General features: G+C 34.5%; 1 protein-coding gene across 3 annotated transcripts in view; it reads right to left on the reverse strand.

The window, feature by feature from the left end:
- Positions 1-17,523, reverse strand: part of LOC106128974 (protein spire) — a 150,345-nt gene that overhangs the window by 110,900 nt on the left and 21,922 nt on the right. Inside the window, exon 1 of one of the 3 annotated variants that reach the window (XM_060945481.1) lies at positions 4,587-4,729. The exons of 1 other annotated variant lie outside the window; for it this stretch is intronic. The gene's annotated coding sequence lies outside the window, so the exon portion shown is untranslated. Of the gene's footprint in view, positions 1-4,564; positions 4,730-17,523 lie in introns of those variants that run through there. One more of the 3 variants, XM_060945475.1, reaches the window with a different exon arrangement.

Below are 17,523 nucleotides of genomic sequence, written 5' to 3' on the forward strand. Positions count from 1 at the left end.
CGAAAATTATAAATGTGTTAAGTAATGTGTATTTATGCCAAAATTATGGACAAGATTAACTAAATGATGAATGTTTATGTTGCTTTTCACGAACTTTATTTGCTGATAATACGATCAAGGGATGCAATGAAAAAACAGAAATATCGCTGACAAGAAAGGGAGTAAAATATAATATTTGTTTCAAGAACAATGATCTCTTAGTAGATCCATAAAAACCTCCTTTGACCAAATGGGTCTCGTTCCACAATCTGATTTTGTTGATTGTACAAAAACACTACATGCCGGCAACGTTTTACGAAAAGCGGATTACCGTACGATCAATTTATAGTTCATTGCCTTGTTTCTGCGATTAAGGTGTAATATAAGTTTTTCGTACCATGATGTGACTTAATTTGTGTAATTTATGTGGTTTCATAAAATCCACTTAAGTATTAAGACGAGTTAACACTACTGGCAAAAAATGATTTGCGTCAAAAACGCCATTACCAGAAACCAAACTATAAACTAGTGCCATTATGTCATTTTTTTTCGTCTTTCCCATTTCATATCCCATTCCATAAATTTTGCTGCAAATATATATAGAAGCCAAATTTGTCTGTTGACTATTAAACTTCAATGTTTGTAGACATTTTATAGGATTTTTATATATTATTATTACTTATATACCATCTCCCGTCCGGAGCTTCACCCATGTCTCAATTTTGTTCATTTAACTTTTGAATAATGAATGGATAATGTAACTATAACCCAATACGGGTTCAGGTTCCCAGATGAGAGTCACTTCGTGTTAAAACCTGACTCACCCAATTCAGAATCCATAGTCAAGGGCGTACCCCCCATATATATGATATATAGGAATATATAGGATACAGACGTGACTATATGTTTGTATGTATCAACAAAATAATAGCCAAGCTACCGATGAAACAGAATGCCAGTTTCGCGCCATCCTGCACTTGCCCGACAAGACCACACCGCAAAGGGGTTTTAAAATTATGCACACCGAGTTTACTGTTCGGATCTTATCAGTACGGGGAATAGTCGCCTCGGCTACCTCCGCCAATTTAACGCTGATATATTTAATAACACTAGTAAAACCAAACATGCAACCTACTTACATTGTAAATATCTGTTCCTTCACACGGTGATGTTACTGAAAGTAGGTATTGTTGATGAATTTCAAATAAATAAAATGTGTCAATTGATTCAATAAAACTCGAGGCAAACTCCACAATCTTAGTTGGACTTAACTTTTGCATGCTAATAAATAAAAATAACAGCTCCTGAGACAAAGTACTAAAACCATCAAACCAACGCACCACCCAAAAAAAAATTAAGAAAGTTTCAATTAGCAACAGGCAGTTTCTAACGTTAGATACACTGTGGCAAATAAGTGAGCGGCGACCAAGACAAAAACCAGGAATGGTCTCACGTAGGGGGTAATGATGTACGTAATCAATTTGTGATCAGACCCACCGCTACTATATGAGTTCATTTCTGGAATATCTGCGGCAAATCCACCCAATGGTCAGGAATGAAAGGACCTTGTGAAAGGAGTCTATGAACCACTTAGTGTTTCAAGGTGATTTGTAACAAGGTTAAACTTATTTTTTGTACAATAAGAATAAAATTTCTTTTTTGCACACAATATAAAAATTATCAAGGTACCTTGCCAACCAAAAATTTTCAATTTCGCAATGCAACAGATTCCGAGTTTTGGAGGTAACGATTGAGAATACAAACGGGAATTTGAAAATACTTTATGCTGAGAAACAGAGACAATGATATAAGCAGTAAAATTAAGTGATGCGCAAAATACGGCCTCATAATGCAGATTCTGTTATACCTTTAAGAAATCGTGTGATAAATACATTTAGGAATCAGCATAATTAGGCAAAATGTCAATCCGATTGTAGGTTGCGATACCCCGATGTGGTTTATTTATTTTGAATATAGAATTTATCATTACAGATTAAGTAAATCGGTACTAGCTAACAAGACTATGCCTAGTCTGCTGACAGGTCAGTTTAAGTATTGCTGCATCATATACAGTACAGTCAGCTTTCCGTTTAATATGAACTCCCAGTTATCTCTTCGGTGAATTAGACTCATGTTGTTGATCAACCCACATAAATGATGACACACGGTTCACTTCAACACTTATCAAGTAGGTGTTAGGTTACCCAATCGGATTTGCAACATAGGCATTATCTCCAACAATTGTTTTCTCCCTTTTTAGGTCACTTTGATTACACTTGAGGTAAATGATCCGAAAAAACCTTTTGATTCTCTTGCACTAATGGTTTGATAAAAATCATCGTTGTTTTAACGCAAATCCTGGAACTAACGACGACTATTGTATTTAGATTATTATTTGAATAATTTTGTGATGTAATAAGTGAATAGTGTAAAGCATTATTTTAGCAAACCACTGTTATTGTTAAGTACACGAACGCTTATCATAGATTCCCAACTCCAAATTTCCCTCTGAAATCGGTCTGCATCTAAATACATCAGCAGTTGATATTTTCATATTGTAATGACGATAAATCTTTATTTCATTAGATTAACATAAGTTACTTTTATCTCAGTCCCATTTCGGATAGATCAAACATAATAGGTAAAATTATGGCCTGAATTGTAGATACAAATGTAGACTACTCAAATCACCTTGTTCATATCTTATCTACTCACAAGACAGTCATCTGTTTATCACTATGTAAATGATGGCAACTTAACTAATGTTATACTTTTATAGATTTGTACAAGATATGGCTGTATGTTTTCCAAGCACAATAAAATAAAATAGGTACTATAATCCAAGAAATTTTGTTAACCTTTTTTACCCGAAAGATTATTAATTTAACATTTATCTAGATAATATGATTCGATGGAGATATTTCATTAGTGTCCTCTATGTCTGTTTTAACTAAATAAAGAATGTTAAACTTTTCAACCGCAGCCATTTACATTGTACAGGCATACTTATTGTAAGTAATAGGTATTCCACCAGCTCCCGCAGCACAGCACGCGACACGCTTTTTATTATGACGTGAAACGGGACAGCCATCGATTTTCGCGCGATATTAAAATCTCATAGGTACGTTCACAATCATCAGTACATTGTTTTTGAATAATCTGTAACAACTGATTTTAAACTTTCACGTTGCATTATACTATGAATTTATAAATAATACAGGTATAAAAATCGCTCGGTGACCGCGGGTCATTGTAACATAATTCGAAACGTCGGAGATAAAATAAAGGTACGTTACGTGCGCGTTATAACATGGTACATAAGAAATTAATGAATAATTTCTGCTGATTATCTTATATATTTAAAAAAAAAATATTAAGATTAATCATCACAGCGGGGCCATTCCGTCTCCTAGACTCATAAAATTCATTCCATTCGTTCCAAGTGCACTAAAACTGTGATGTTGATAAGATAAAGCGTGTTTACCAAACGAAACTGTAGGCTCAAGGACGTGACCTAAAACACTGCTATTAGGTTCCGATTGCAAATTAGATCTTATGTAAGAGTTGGAACACGTGAGTTGTGAAAACAATTCAGAAATGTGTTGTTTTAGGAGTCTTTGACTTGCACAGCTTTGCTCATTACTATATTCCTTTTGTTTTGCTATACTTTTTGAATTGTTGGACTTTACTGCCCACTAGAGTAACTGTACTCATTTAAAATCCTTTTAGTTTCTGTTCCCAGGAGAAATTTCGGGAATCCTCTCTTAGTGTACCCATATGTCACATAAGGAACCTTCATGCGAAATTTAAATCTCTTGAATCAGCTGTTTGGGTTGTGCATTAAATATTAACTCAGTCTATCATTTGATTTCCTCCTTTATACAGACATAAATAAATATAGAAAGAGTATGGGTTTCTGCACAAGCCTTTATCCTGTCTGCTTCTCTGGCTCGAATTGTCAATCCGATCGTAATATGTAGTTCGCGCACTTTCTTTAAAATTTTCTTAACAAATCTTTTGTAAGAATTAGTTTAAACAATACTTCCCTATTTCCCTCGCACCACCCACATGACATTTCGCTCTGTTTACAGGCGTGGGCGCAAGGCCGCGTCTAATATAGTGATTGGCCATTAACAGGTATTCTATTGTCTGTTTGGACAGTGGAAAGTGGGGACTCAATTAGCGACGATAACGAAATAAAACTGTTAACAGGCTATAAATCAGGCTGTTGACAGGCTGAGTCAGATCGGTATAGGAAATTACAGTATTAACACATGTGTGAACTATTAAGTACCTACTATAACATGTTTAGACATTACCGATTATGTTACACCCATACTAATATTTCAACATTTTTGGTAACTAGAACGGTTCTTGTAAATTCATTAACTTATAAACTATCACTTTTATTATAGCTACCTAGTTTACCTTCTACCACAGCTGTTAGCAGCAAAACTAAAGGCAATATAATGTAAATTATAGCTTTCGACACCAACTTGTGTCAAAAATTATTTTGCACTAATATGCTGTAATTGAATATATTAACATTAGATATTCCGTATTCATTAATCCTATGATTTGATACCATTTGCGTATTGCAGACTCACGTGCCACTCTTCATTTTATTTTATCCTAAAGCACTTAAATTTGTATATGATCTGCAGGTGACTGTACATCTAAGTTTTCTACATCAGTCCCCATCAGTCTATCAACTCTGGCACCTCGTAAATCGTCACTTCGTTATCACGAACCACTCGGTTGCGATCGCGCGTGGTAACTCAGTGCGCTATCGCCAACTTTACGATATCATAACAGCTGTTATCGGTTAATTAACGCACTTACTGCCTATGGATTCTGTTACGTTACTTATCTAAAAGAGGGTATTTTCTTATGAAAGTAAATGAGCGTCATTTATATTGTAGTTAAGGAATTTTAAAGGGATATTACAACAGTTACCAAAACACTGTAGAATTTTAAACTAATTAAAAGATACCGCATATGATACAAAAAATTATCTATAGCATCGCGTGATTCATGACTTTCAAAAGATGTATTAAAACCACAGAATACAGTGTTTTGAAACCATTAAATTGAAATAATAATTTCTAATTTAGAGCCACATAAAAACATGGATTTAAACTATATACTGAATCATCCCTTTAAAATTAATCGTCTTTCTATTACAGAAGGTGGAAAACTCGAGAGTGTAACGCGGTTAAGTAAATTATAAGAATATACGGAGCCCGGGGCACATTATGCTTTCTCTGGCGGAAAGCGAGCATCTAACTCAAGATCTGCTTTCCTCGCAGATTTCACACCACGGCTAATTTCTTGTCCCAATTTCCTTAATAGATGCACTGACACGTCGACTGAGTAATCGTTGTGTGAGACAGGTGAAATATTAATCTTAATGAAAATTTGTAGGTGTAACTAATAAACGTGTCAGAAGAAACAAATAAATTGGAAATCATGGTAGAGTTAAACTAAGATTTGCCACACATATTCGATATCTCTGGTAGAAATGGACTATTTTATTCGGAAAATATGTAAGAATATATTCTTCCCCAATCGTCTAAATAACCTCTTCTGTAATATACTCACTAAGAATAAACTCTTCTGTAAATAGACCTAAGAACTCAAGTGATAAAACAATTTATGAATAAAACTTGGTCTCAATATGGTTCAGGGATGAAATGTTCGGACGAGTGAAAGAAGTATTGTTCCTGATAAGAAAACAACTAAAGCCGAAACCTTTGTAAAGTGGGAATAGAACTTTGGTCTACTTGTAAAAAGGTAGAAGGTAACAAATAAAAAAGTAGCAAAAATTATTGTGATGTAAAAAAATAAAAATCTTGAACATGAATAATTTCACGCAGCAGCAATTTGTGGAAACGCATACTCAATTCTGACATATAATAAAAAACAGCGCTAAGTATTTTTAAGTGATTCCCAAGGAAGCAGAGCACCGTGCATATTAAGGTATGGAATAAAGTCTTAATAATTCATCCATAAAACTTCCGAAAGCGAACGAGGTAACTCAGACCAGCTGAGAAACAATAAGTCACGGAAAGCGACCGCTGCGGGGCGTCGTGTCCACAATATTTCCTAAGTGACCACTAACAAGGAAGCGTTTAATAACGCCTCAGCCTCACTGTCCAATGCCTCTCTAAATGGCGTATCTGGATTTATTAATCCGAATGATAATCTATTGAAAAACGTTACTACAACGATGTGCTACAAATTGACATGCACATTTTATCTGTATACATTGCTATTTAGAAGGCAAAACTGACTGAAAAGGGTGGGCAAAACGCCTCAAAAATTAAGGGGCCGAACTGCGGATGTTTTAAAAAAGATGACTCTACTCTTAATCGTTGAAAATGTGTGAAAAAAAGATTAATGAAATCTGTAAGTCTGAAGAAAATCTTCGAAATAGTGCTGTTGTAAGAGTACGCAAATCACGTGCGGTTTCCATAAAACAGATTTAACTGTCACATCTTTCATTCAAACAGCGTACATGTAATCGCAATGCGTACTAAAACTTCTAACTGCAAGAGACTCCCAAGGAAAAGCAGCAATGTATATGAAAATGGTCGAATTGCGAAACAAGGTTAATTAGACATTTCGAAAAGCTAACCTATTGCAAGAGGACAACCAGATACAGATCGGTTTACAATACACATTGGCGTTTTATCGGAAATGTCATCGTTTTTAAACAAATAGCCGCTGACAATTGTTTGTAGATATGCTTGATCGATTATTGAGATGTAAATGGTATTTGTTTACATAATTTTATAAGGAGCGAAGTCCTAGGTCAAATGAAAAATTTTGAGCCTGATGTGTACTAAATCTTTATCCAATTATCGAAAAGGTCCTCAGATCTTTCCGCTTTGATATGCTTATCAGATTACTTAATTTTAATATGGGAGAGAACAGAAATGAGATAAACTTTTGAACTCGGCCATATATTAATAAATAAAAAGGTCTTGTCTCATAAAGTCAACCCCCTAACCCCTAGATTAACCCCTAAAATACTTTTTGTATTTCTACTTTTTTGTTAACGCTATAGAAAAATAATCAATAACCATATTTCTTATCAACAAATAACTCCATTTATTTTACGCGATTGTATGATAGCCGATAACAAAGAAAGCCTTTCACATTTTGCGATATGCCACCTAAAAAACGAACTTAAATAATGATATAACTGTGGAGTCATTTCCAAGATTAATCTTATGGACATACAAGATTAACAAGCAACATACCTAAAACTATAGACAAATAATTGCCTAGATAGATACTACAAAGCATATTAGTATAAATAAGACTGATAAGAGTATAGGTATTGTATGTATCTAAGGCGCGACTGTAGTAATGGCACTGGCTAACCAAAATCAAAACGATATAAAACAAACATCCATCAATTTTGATAATGGCATCCCAATCTCATTACTACCTCTGGTTCTATTTTACTTTCAAGAAAAGCCCAAATATAACAACGTTAAAAAAAGTAAAAAGAGTCCATAACGACCAGTGCCATATACCATAAACGTTCATTGGCGGTCAAACGAAATCGAAATTTGAACAATATCGGAACACTAATAAGGACTGGTGTCGTGAAAGTAGGGTTGCCATGGAAGAATTTCTCCAGTAAAAATTGATATTTGGACATAACAAATTTCCAACTTACTAACAGTGATATGATGAAATTAGATTCAAAGATAATAACAGACTTTGCAAAAGCATACTGATACCAAAAATCAAAGTTTTGAAGAAAAAAAAAACAAAAAAAAGAACCTTTGTATATTTAGTAATTTCATCAAATATGTTTACTGATTGAAACACATAAAAATATTAATAAAGATTCACGGCACGACCCTCAATTTTTGATAGTTCTAGTAGCGCTAGAGATCATTTCCATTCAAGATTTTATCTTGGAAATGACAAGTCTTCTTATACGGTTCGATCATGAAAATTTATCCACTTATATACTTTAGAAAGGCTGAGGACCCTACGTTAAAGCTGGCGCAAAAACTCAGACCACGCAGCGCCTCGCATTGTTGTGGTCATCCAAACATTTGATTCATAATAACGATTTAGAAAGCGTCATTTTATCATTAAGTCGTCATAACCCCTCGCTTGTCTCGACCTCATGGTGTTTAGTTTAGGAGAAATGGGCGGTATTAAATGTATGATTAGTTTCATGTGTAACCTTATTAGTGAAACAGATATGACTTTGGCACCAATAATTCATGACATAGAAAGAGATAATATATCAAATATTTATATATTTAGTACGAGTACATCAAGGAAAATAAGAATAAAACTTAAAATAAACTCATCTCATTAACAAAACATACCTTAAATTTAACGTAATATGATTTGATATAACATTATGATATGTTTTGACTTAATATGAAATATTCAAAGATGCTACTTATCACAATAAAATATCTTAGTCTAAAATACTTTCAAAGGAAAACAGGGTTCTTGCTATGAGATTCACCTTTTCACTCAAAAGCTCTACAGGTCATAATTTCTTGAGATAAGTCAAAACATACCGTTATAGGAACAATGGGTCATGAACAGAAAAAAATGACGCGTAATTTCGTAGCTATGGTTTGGCAATGAGATGTTTGTGGCTCAGAAGATTACTTTCGACGTTTTGAATGGCCAGTTATCGTCGTAACAAAATATGAAATTGGTAAAAAGAAAATAAATCATAGCGTCGATGGAGAATGTATAATAGATAAGAATAGAAAGCGATTGAAGGAAAAACGTAAACGCACTCATAGACATACGCACTTCCAACGTTTTAAGCAATAGGTATACATACATAAAATACTTCTACACGTTTCCACTTTAAGTAAACTCATTCCTTTACTTATTTCTTTCCATTTCAAGCAAACTTATTGTTCATTCATATGATATCCCAATTTAAGTCTTCCATTCTTCACACGTTGGTTTTTTGGTACCTGATTAACACCCGAACCCGAGCTATAGATTGCTAAATACCCAAAACATTAATACAAAGTGCTTTTTCTTTGCCTCAAAAATTACAAAGAAAACAGTAAAATTTTGTTACATCAAAATAATAAAACAGAATGAAATTACAACTTTATTCTAAAAGAAAATGACAATGACAATACTTCTAAAACCGATAAACAAAATAATAATACAAATGACGCAACACAAAATGTATTCGCTTATATTACAAAACGCGAAGTTAAGATCACTGATCTCATTCATCATAGAACGAAAGTGAAAAAGCTATGAATAAATATGTAACAAATAAATTGGAAATGACGAGCAGGCGGTGAACAGCATGTAAAACGAGTAGTAAAAGTAAATTGCGAGTGAGACTTTATAGCTGGGAGTTGATAGTTCTGCATTTATTAAGGCGGCTAGAGCACAAAGGAGATAACTACTTGTAAATATGTAATTTCATTTCCAAAGATGAGTGAGCGTAAAAAAATGCATTAAAATTACAAATGACTCGCCAATAATTATATAAGTAATTAGTTTAACAAATACGTTTAAACACTGCTAATTTTTTTCTGGATCATGCCTTCGCTCCAATCAGAAAGTACTTATTTAGGATAAACGCCAGAGATAATGACGATGTTACATTTACTGGTGGTAAATGCGTGTTATCTTTCAGCACAAATTTATTAATAACAGTGATAGTGCTCGTAAGTCATTTCAATTTCATCTCAATGGTTTGAAAAATGAATACCTACGCTGCAAACCGCACAAAATGAAAAGATGCAGCAAATATCTAGATGTTGAAATGTAGTGCAACTCGGATATGCAGAGAGAGTTATAGAAACAAGTAATTTCTAAGAAGAATCGTGTTTAATATGCACAACAACGTCAAATTAAACTCGAGTCGCGAATTAAGAAAGTTGTCACGTAAAGGTTTTGTAAACAATAACTAGAAGATTTATGGCCTTGAAACACATTCCTGGGTAATAAAGCATAAACTGTTTACTTAGTCCGGTTCCTAAGTCTGTGAGACAAGTCAACTATGTTGGACAAACAACGCGATGTAAGTAGGTGATGATAAAGATATAAAATGAGAAAACAACTGCGATGCAAAACATCTTGAGTTATTTATTAAAGACCTGTTTCTCGTGGGTACCAATTACACACTATTTAAAAGGACGATAGGACGGAACGAAAGGAGGTATTTAAAAGGACTTTCAACCAAACGACGAAGACAGGATATTGTACCCATTGATAAATTGCAAAAAAGTATTGAATAAATCCACTTCCGCTCTACAATACGACGCAATCGTATTTCAAAGGAGTATTGGCCTAAGCGAGCGTACCTGTTACAAATGAATCGTAATTCATTTGTACAATAACAGAAATAAAAAAAAACACAACCGAAGAAATTGGTTTGAATAGTAAAACAGTTAAAATCCTAGAGAACAGAGCAAGACTTATAAAAAATACAGCATCATCTGACCGTGAAGGCAACAATAGTATCATAAATAATTCATCAACACAATGCCACCTGCGGGTCTCATCGCATGGGAATATTCGCAGGGAGTCACGCGTCACGGGCTCTCGGCGTTCACATCGATGTTGACTGCGAAAGGATGAAGGAAATTATTAACTGGGGTAATAAACAATTCAGAATGATGACAATGGCCCATCCAAGTAAGAAAGATACTAAGAGTTATTTTGGGACTGACGGATCGAATGGGTGACTAGAGTTTATTGAAAAATAGTAGCCCAAACAAACTTCTTTAAAAATCTGATCCAAAAACATGATTAACATTAATTTTCAAAAAGCTCTTTCCCTTGTTTAGAAAACGAGCTTTATCTCGACCTAAAATGAAGCTTTTATTCATTCAAGACTTATGTACATAGAGCTGTTGGTGTTATTTTCATTCATTAAATATTACAAAGTTGGTTATATACTATATTGAAAAATGTGACATATATATTCACATTCAATCGAAAACTAGAAAAATATGAGGAAATCTGGAGCAGCATTACCACGCCCCAGCATGACCTAATGAAGTAATTTTCAAATTATGAACACCAATTCTAGAATATTTTAATTCCAATCTTTGAAATTGTTTCCAGTTGCATGCCACGTTAGCCTAACGTCAACACGCGACCGTAAACGCCGCTAGAGTTTGCCGCAACCAAACTTTCGTGATTTCCAACAATTCTTTCTATTTAACCTCATATTCGGGCCAGAGGCAGCACGAGAACCATTGAAATACCTCTACTGAAAGCCCGCGGATAATTTTTGTGTCAAATTCTTCGTGGTCGAAGATTAAGTTTTGATCATTTTCTATTACTAAACGTGATTTCCATAAATGGCAATTGTCGAATGAAACTTGAGACTAAAGGCCCATTCAATCTTCAAAAACATTCAATCAATAAAACATTAAATCTAAAATAATTTCTTCCATATTTTCAATTCAAAAGTATCTATTATCTCTATTTATCTTGCTCCGTCACAGAACGACACTTACGATTTCATAAATATTCTAGAGTGCGCAGAATTTGTAGCAGTGCAGCACAAACTACAAGCACTTGGAAAGCAATTGAGTACAAATATCAAATATTTACTCTGCACGAAGGCACATAGCTACTGAGTTTTATGATAATATCGCTGCGACTGCCTGCACTGTGGGCGCTGAATAAACTTATCTCGAGCAAAGTGCAACTTTTAATGTATTTCTAGTCGTTGCACCTTGCAGCCATGATAGTAAAATATCGGTGGGAAATAACTATATAAAATATTGAACTAACAATAGTTCTCGTGAGATTATGTAACTTTGTTTTTTCCAACAAGAATAAAGTTTTATCTATTCATGCAAACATTAAAACTTTAAAATTTTCCCCAACTCTCATTACCAAGGTTGACTGGCAATTTGAACTTGATATTACAAAATAAGATAAATATTTCAAAACAAAATCTCGTGACCGATCGTTAGCGTTTATCTAAATCAGAGTAATTAATTCTGAAAATTAATATGATATTGCAATACAATTTACGACTGCAAGTTCGTGATGTCAACGTCAATAAAAAAGCAATTTCGCGACTATGGATGGCTTTGATAATATATGCAAGTATTTATTAAATCAATTCGATTCAAATCATTAACATGTTAATACGGAGTATCGTTTATGAATTTAGCGGTTTTTGCATTTTAATGTCTTCGATATCAGCGTTAGCTGTTAATAATGATTTAGATTTAGCTCACCTGGCATTGGCATTCAGTGGAACAGTGTCAAGTACCACGTTGAGTGTATGAGATGTGGTGAGATGTGTGGGTGACTAGCACAACAATCAGGTTGCATTATCGGACTTCTGTGGACGAGGGGTGACGGTGGAAAACTCAAGAATGTTTTGATTTACATGTCTGAACTTGCATGACAATAATATGTCGTTAAGTAGTTCGGGTATTTAAGTGTCCAACTAGAATGAACACTCAAGTTGACAAAATATTTCTTGTGTATTTTTTTTTTAAAGAAATCGGCTTTGATAATATATGCAAGTATTTATTAAATCAATTCGATTCAAATCATTAACATGTTAATACGGAGTATCGTTTATGAATTTAGCGGTTTTTGCATTTTAATGTCTTCGATATCAGCGTTAGCTGTTAATAATGATTTGGATTTAGCTCACCTGGCATTGGCATTCAGTGGAACAGTGTCAAGTACCACGTTGAGTGTATGAGATGTGGTGAGATGTGTGGGTGACTAGCACAACAATCAGGTTGCATTATCGGACTTCTGTGGACGAGGGGTGACGGTGGAAAACTCAAGAATGTTTTGATTTACATGTCTGAACTTGCATGACAATAATATGTCGTTAAGTAGTTCGGGTATTTAAGTGTCCAACTAGAATGAACACTCAAGTTGACAAAATATTTCTTGTGTATTTTTTTTTTAAAGAAATCGAAAGGAAAATCATATTTAGATGGCCTCTATGGCGCAGCGGTAGTGCGCTTGTCTGTGACACCACGGAGGTCCCGAGTTCGAATCCATACCTGGGAAACGAATTTTCTCTGATTGGCCGGGGTTTTGGATGGTAATCTATCTAAGTATCAATTATAAAATATAGTATCGTTGGGTTAGTATCTCATAACACAAGTCTCGAACTTACTTCGCAGCTAACTCAATCTGTGTAATTTGTACACATTAATTTATCATAATATATTTATTTTTGTTGATTTAATAGTTCGAATTTTAACTTCATTAACATATATATTAAAAACTATGACTTAATTGAACGGTTTACGACACAAGGTGATCAGAACCGCCAAAGCAGCCGGTGGCGTTAATCCATCACTTGACATTGACAGTGAAACACCGCAGGTTGCCGGCAGTGGCGTAACAGCGGGATTGAGAACAGCCACAATGTAGTACCTACTTTATTTTTAACTACCTATGCCACAAGAAGTGATAATTGTTTATAAATACAAATATGTATACGTTTCCCTAACGGGGTAGACAGAAAACGCAGTCTTAAAAAGACTATAATGTCCCGTGGTATTGAGGTTCAGATAGTGAGGTATTGCTAGCCCATCGCCTAACAGCCAAGTTAAAAAGCATTTCCCTTAATTGACTTCTACACTCTTTGCGGGAAAGAAGCAGTACACTATGATTTGTAATTCGCTACCATCCCAGCATGGTACCTATTTCTTAAAAGGTACTGCCTTAAAAATAAACTCTTTAATAAAAGACACCAGAAAAAAATGTTTCTCCGCTGTTATTATCCATCCATAAAATTACAATATCATGCTGTAACAGTGATAGTTTAATATCAAGCATCACACGACCAAGCCACCAAAATTATAACGAATATGTAGGTCTGAAAACTATCACGATTATTTCAAAGTAGTGTGTGTGAGAAACGAAGGGCCAATTGAGAAGTCTCATCTTAGAGACAAAGCATCCGATACCGTTACCCAGTCGCCACTTGGAAAGTAACACAAGTGGAACAAGAATTATCGTGGCTTCTACTAATTGAGGCTATCGCCGATTTAGAGGCAGAATATTTTTCTAAACTAGCTGCCAGTGACTGCATCCGCCATAGAACGAATGAAAACTGACCCCTAGTATTTCCCTCAGAGAGGTGCGGGGAGAAACTTTTGTGCACCATTTTTTAAGTTGAACCAAGTTAAATCTGAGAAAACCGCATTCAAATCAGAGCAATAGTTAGCGCGTGATGCGAAAATCTAAAAATTAAATATTTAGGATTCTAATTGTCATAGGTAGATCCCTCATTTATATTTTTTGCCTTTCAAGTGCAGACATCGGGCGATAACAATTTAAGTATATGTATATGTCATATTATTTGTACGGATATGAATAAAAGTCCCCACGATGAAGGCAAGGATAAGAAAGTTAGAAAGTCATATGATAGATATCATTTTAGTAAAGTGAACAAAGAAGATCTTTAAGATACAGACATTACGTCGGCAATGGCACATTATCTAATGGAGATAACAAAGGCAGAACTCAAATCGTGAATAATAAAGACGCCTCTAAAACATATTATGTGAATCAGATGCTCGTAACAAACAACAGAGTAAACATGAGGCAGCGCAATTTATTACGAAATTTTTGCCATTGGAGAACCTAAAAAGATTGGAAGCTATGAATTAAAAATAATTCTCAATAGCTCCTCTAATCTTCAAATAATTTCTCGTAATATTTCCGAAGTAAAAGACCTACGCAAAACCGACTACAAGATCAGAAATTATGATAATACTTTTCCACCTGACAACTCGTCTAAATGGATACCTATATAAACGTTATCTAATAAAGACAAAGCGCCGGACAGTAGATGCAATGACCGATCCACTTCAATGCCATTTTTTCATGTTTCCAATGACACTTTTTTGATGTTTGACCACGAACCCATCACGTTAGAAATTTCACGGGCGATTTGGTACGGGGCAAAAAGTCCCCTCAAAAACTATTTCTGAACACTTTGATTGTTTTACTTACGGCTTATTACTAATGAAAACTAAACTCAATCTAACTGTAATAGCTAACAGACTTTACTGCAACAAGTTAATCAAAGTTTTGTTCAACAAAATAAAGATTTTATTGCATCTTCACTGTCTGGAATTCTTTGTCTTCCGCACGCTTCAGATTATAAAGCCAGAAAGCAGAGGTTGAATTAGTGAATTTCTGTTTAACTTATTACAAGAAAAAGTTATATTTTTTTATCACCTGCCGCAGCAAACAATTTGAAAGGTTATAATTATTGAGATGATCTCATATTTGTTTAACGTGTTCACAAAAAATGTAGCTCATGCGGCCACACTTTCTTTTTCATTTTATGATCTATGATATTATAATATATTATGCTAAGTATTTTTGTATCCTTATCCGTTACTTCCTATCTTAAACTTACCTAATATCAACTTTTATGGTTAATCGTGTAGGTGTTAACAAATGTTCATATAGAAATTTGCTACATATAACTTTCGAATTTCCTTTTGAAGCTACTACTAGACCGGAAACACATGATTTTCTATGCAATAATATAAAATATGTTAACACGTCGCATCAAATGTTTTTATCGAGAACAACGTTTAATGCAAAATGTAACAGCTTACTACGTATTAACATTCTTGTTTTATTACTTTTGACTAAGTCGAAATGCTAAAATACCTAACTGAATAATGAAGACTATTCGCACAGTCTTGTGAAGTCGGTCAGAAATGAAATAAATCAATGATACACTGTCTTTCAAAATTTTAATTGACCCAAAGTTACAATGTAAATAGCTCTACCAGTCAGAACATAAAAAAAAATACATTAATAAAATCAAGACAAATCTCAAAGATAGAGTTAGCCTCAAAGTAATTTCGAGACTTTTGTTATGGGAAAAAAAGTAAGAATAAGGTAGTATCTTTGTTTTCAATTAGGGCTGTACACATACAGATGAATGAACTTAAGTATCGTTAACCAATCAGGCGGAAAGCACCTGTCGCCTGCGACTTGCGAATCTAGAGCAGAATGCGTTCTCGTAAACCAATTGTGCAAAATGTGATCCTAATTTGAAACTGTCAAGACGCCGACATTTTGGCGGGAAAGTTGAAAGTTTTTATTCAATACATGATAATGAAAGTGTCTTCGGTAAGAAAGTGAGAAAAAAATGCTCAAAAGGTAAACAAATAGAACAAGAAACGAATCAATAATGTATCAACCAAAATATTCTTAAATAAACACAAATCAAATCATATCTCCTTATAATACCTTCATTAAACAAACTTTCAAGAAATTAATACGTAGGCAATGAGTATATAAAACATCGACGGAGCGAGCATATGTGATACAAATCAAGATTGGAAGATAAAGAACATAAACTGTACCTACCCAGGGTAATTGACTTGGACCACCGTGTGTTGGACAGTAATGCAGCTAAGCAAATTTCATGTTCAATCTACATGTAGATTATTAATATATTTTTTTAATTATTACTAAAGTAAAATACAAAAATAATCTTAAACACGATCCAAACTCTGTTAGATTTCCCTGCAGGTCTGACTGGAGTCTTTTGGTGTAAAAACCATACCCACTCCAAGATCGTTATCGCAAACGAGTCTCGGATTCTCTATGCCATGAGAATGATGACTTAAAACCAGGAATCCTATTCATTCTTAAAGTCTTAATAACTGTATGTGGGGTCAGATGGCCTCTGGTGACACCTCCACAGAGACGCCAGAAGGGGAACAAGTAAAATTTTAATAAAACAAGCTATTCCAACCCATATCTCTTTATTCTAAGTATATATTGACTGTATATCACTGCACTGCAGGTAAGGCAAGAAGAGAGTAAGCAGGGCCATCAGGCGGCGAACCTCGAATCGGGATCGTACTCAGAGAGGACACACCCAGGAACGTTAGGATAATGATGACTTTAAATCATGAAACCCAGACCCTTAGTTTATGTGTTTTTTTTATCTGTAGGGCAGCAGTGTAGTTTACGCAAGAGGGAACAAGCAGGGCGTCACGGACGGCGACGGGCTCACCTTGTGTCGTCATTGACGGTTACGTCAATGACGTCACAAGGTTACGTCGCTGGACCCGGGATAACTGACATTGATTTGAATTCGATTTTCGAATGGTCGTTGACTTTTTAATTGTCTATGCTCAGTGAAAGAAAAAAGTGGACAGACACATAAATAATGACTAAAAATCTCACCGAATTTATTACATATGGATTTCAAACGGAAATTGGGATTTTCAAATATGCTAGGATGAAATTGATTTATTGTACATGTTTGGGACCTTCATTTAGCAAAAGTGGTCTTCATCATCTTCTGAACTACATTTCTTATAAAATAAAGAAGACTAATCAACAGACAGACATATCAACTCACAACCCAATCTGCTGAGTCTAAAGATTTGAAATTTAGCATGTTCCTTAAGTGGTCTAGGGGTGCAGTAAGGGGGGATTTTCCCAAAATGAGAGGAAAAATAAGATCTTTTGTGGCCGGAGCCGAGCGTGTACTCCAGAAATAGTTCATTTTATTGTTTCTACAAACATCGC

Source organism: Amyelois transitella, chromosome 2 (assembly GCF_032362555.1).
Source record: "Amyelois transitella isolate CPQ chromosome 2, ilAmyTran1.1, whole genome shotgun sequence".
NCBI classification, from domain to species: domain Eukaryota; kingdom Metazoa; phylum Arthropoda; class Insecta; order Lepidoptera; family Pyralidae; genus Amyelois; species Amyelois transitella.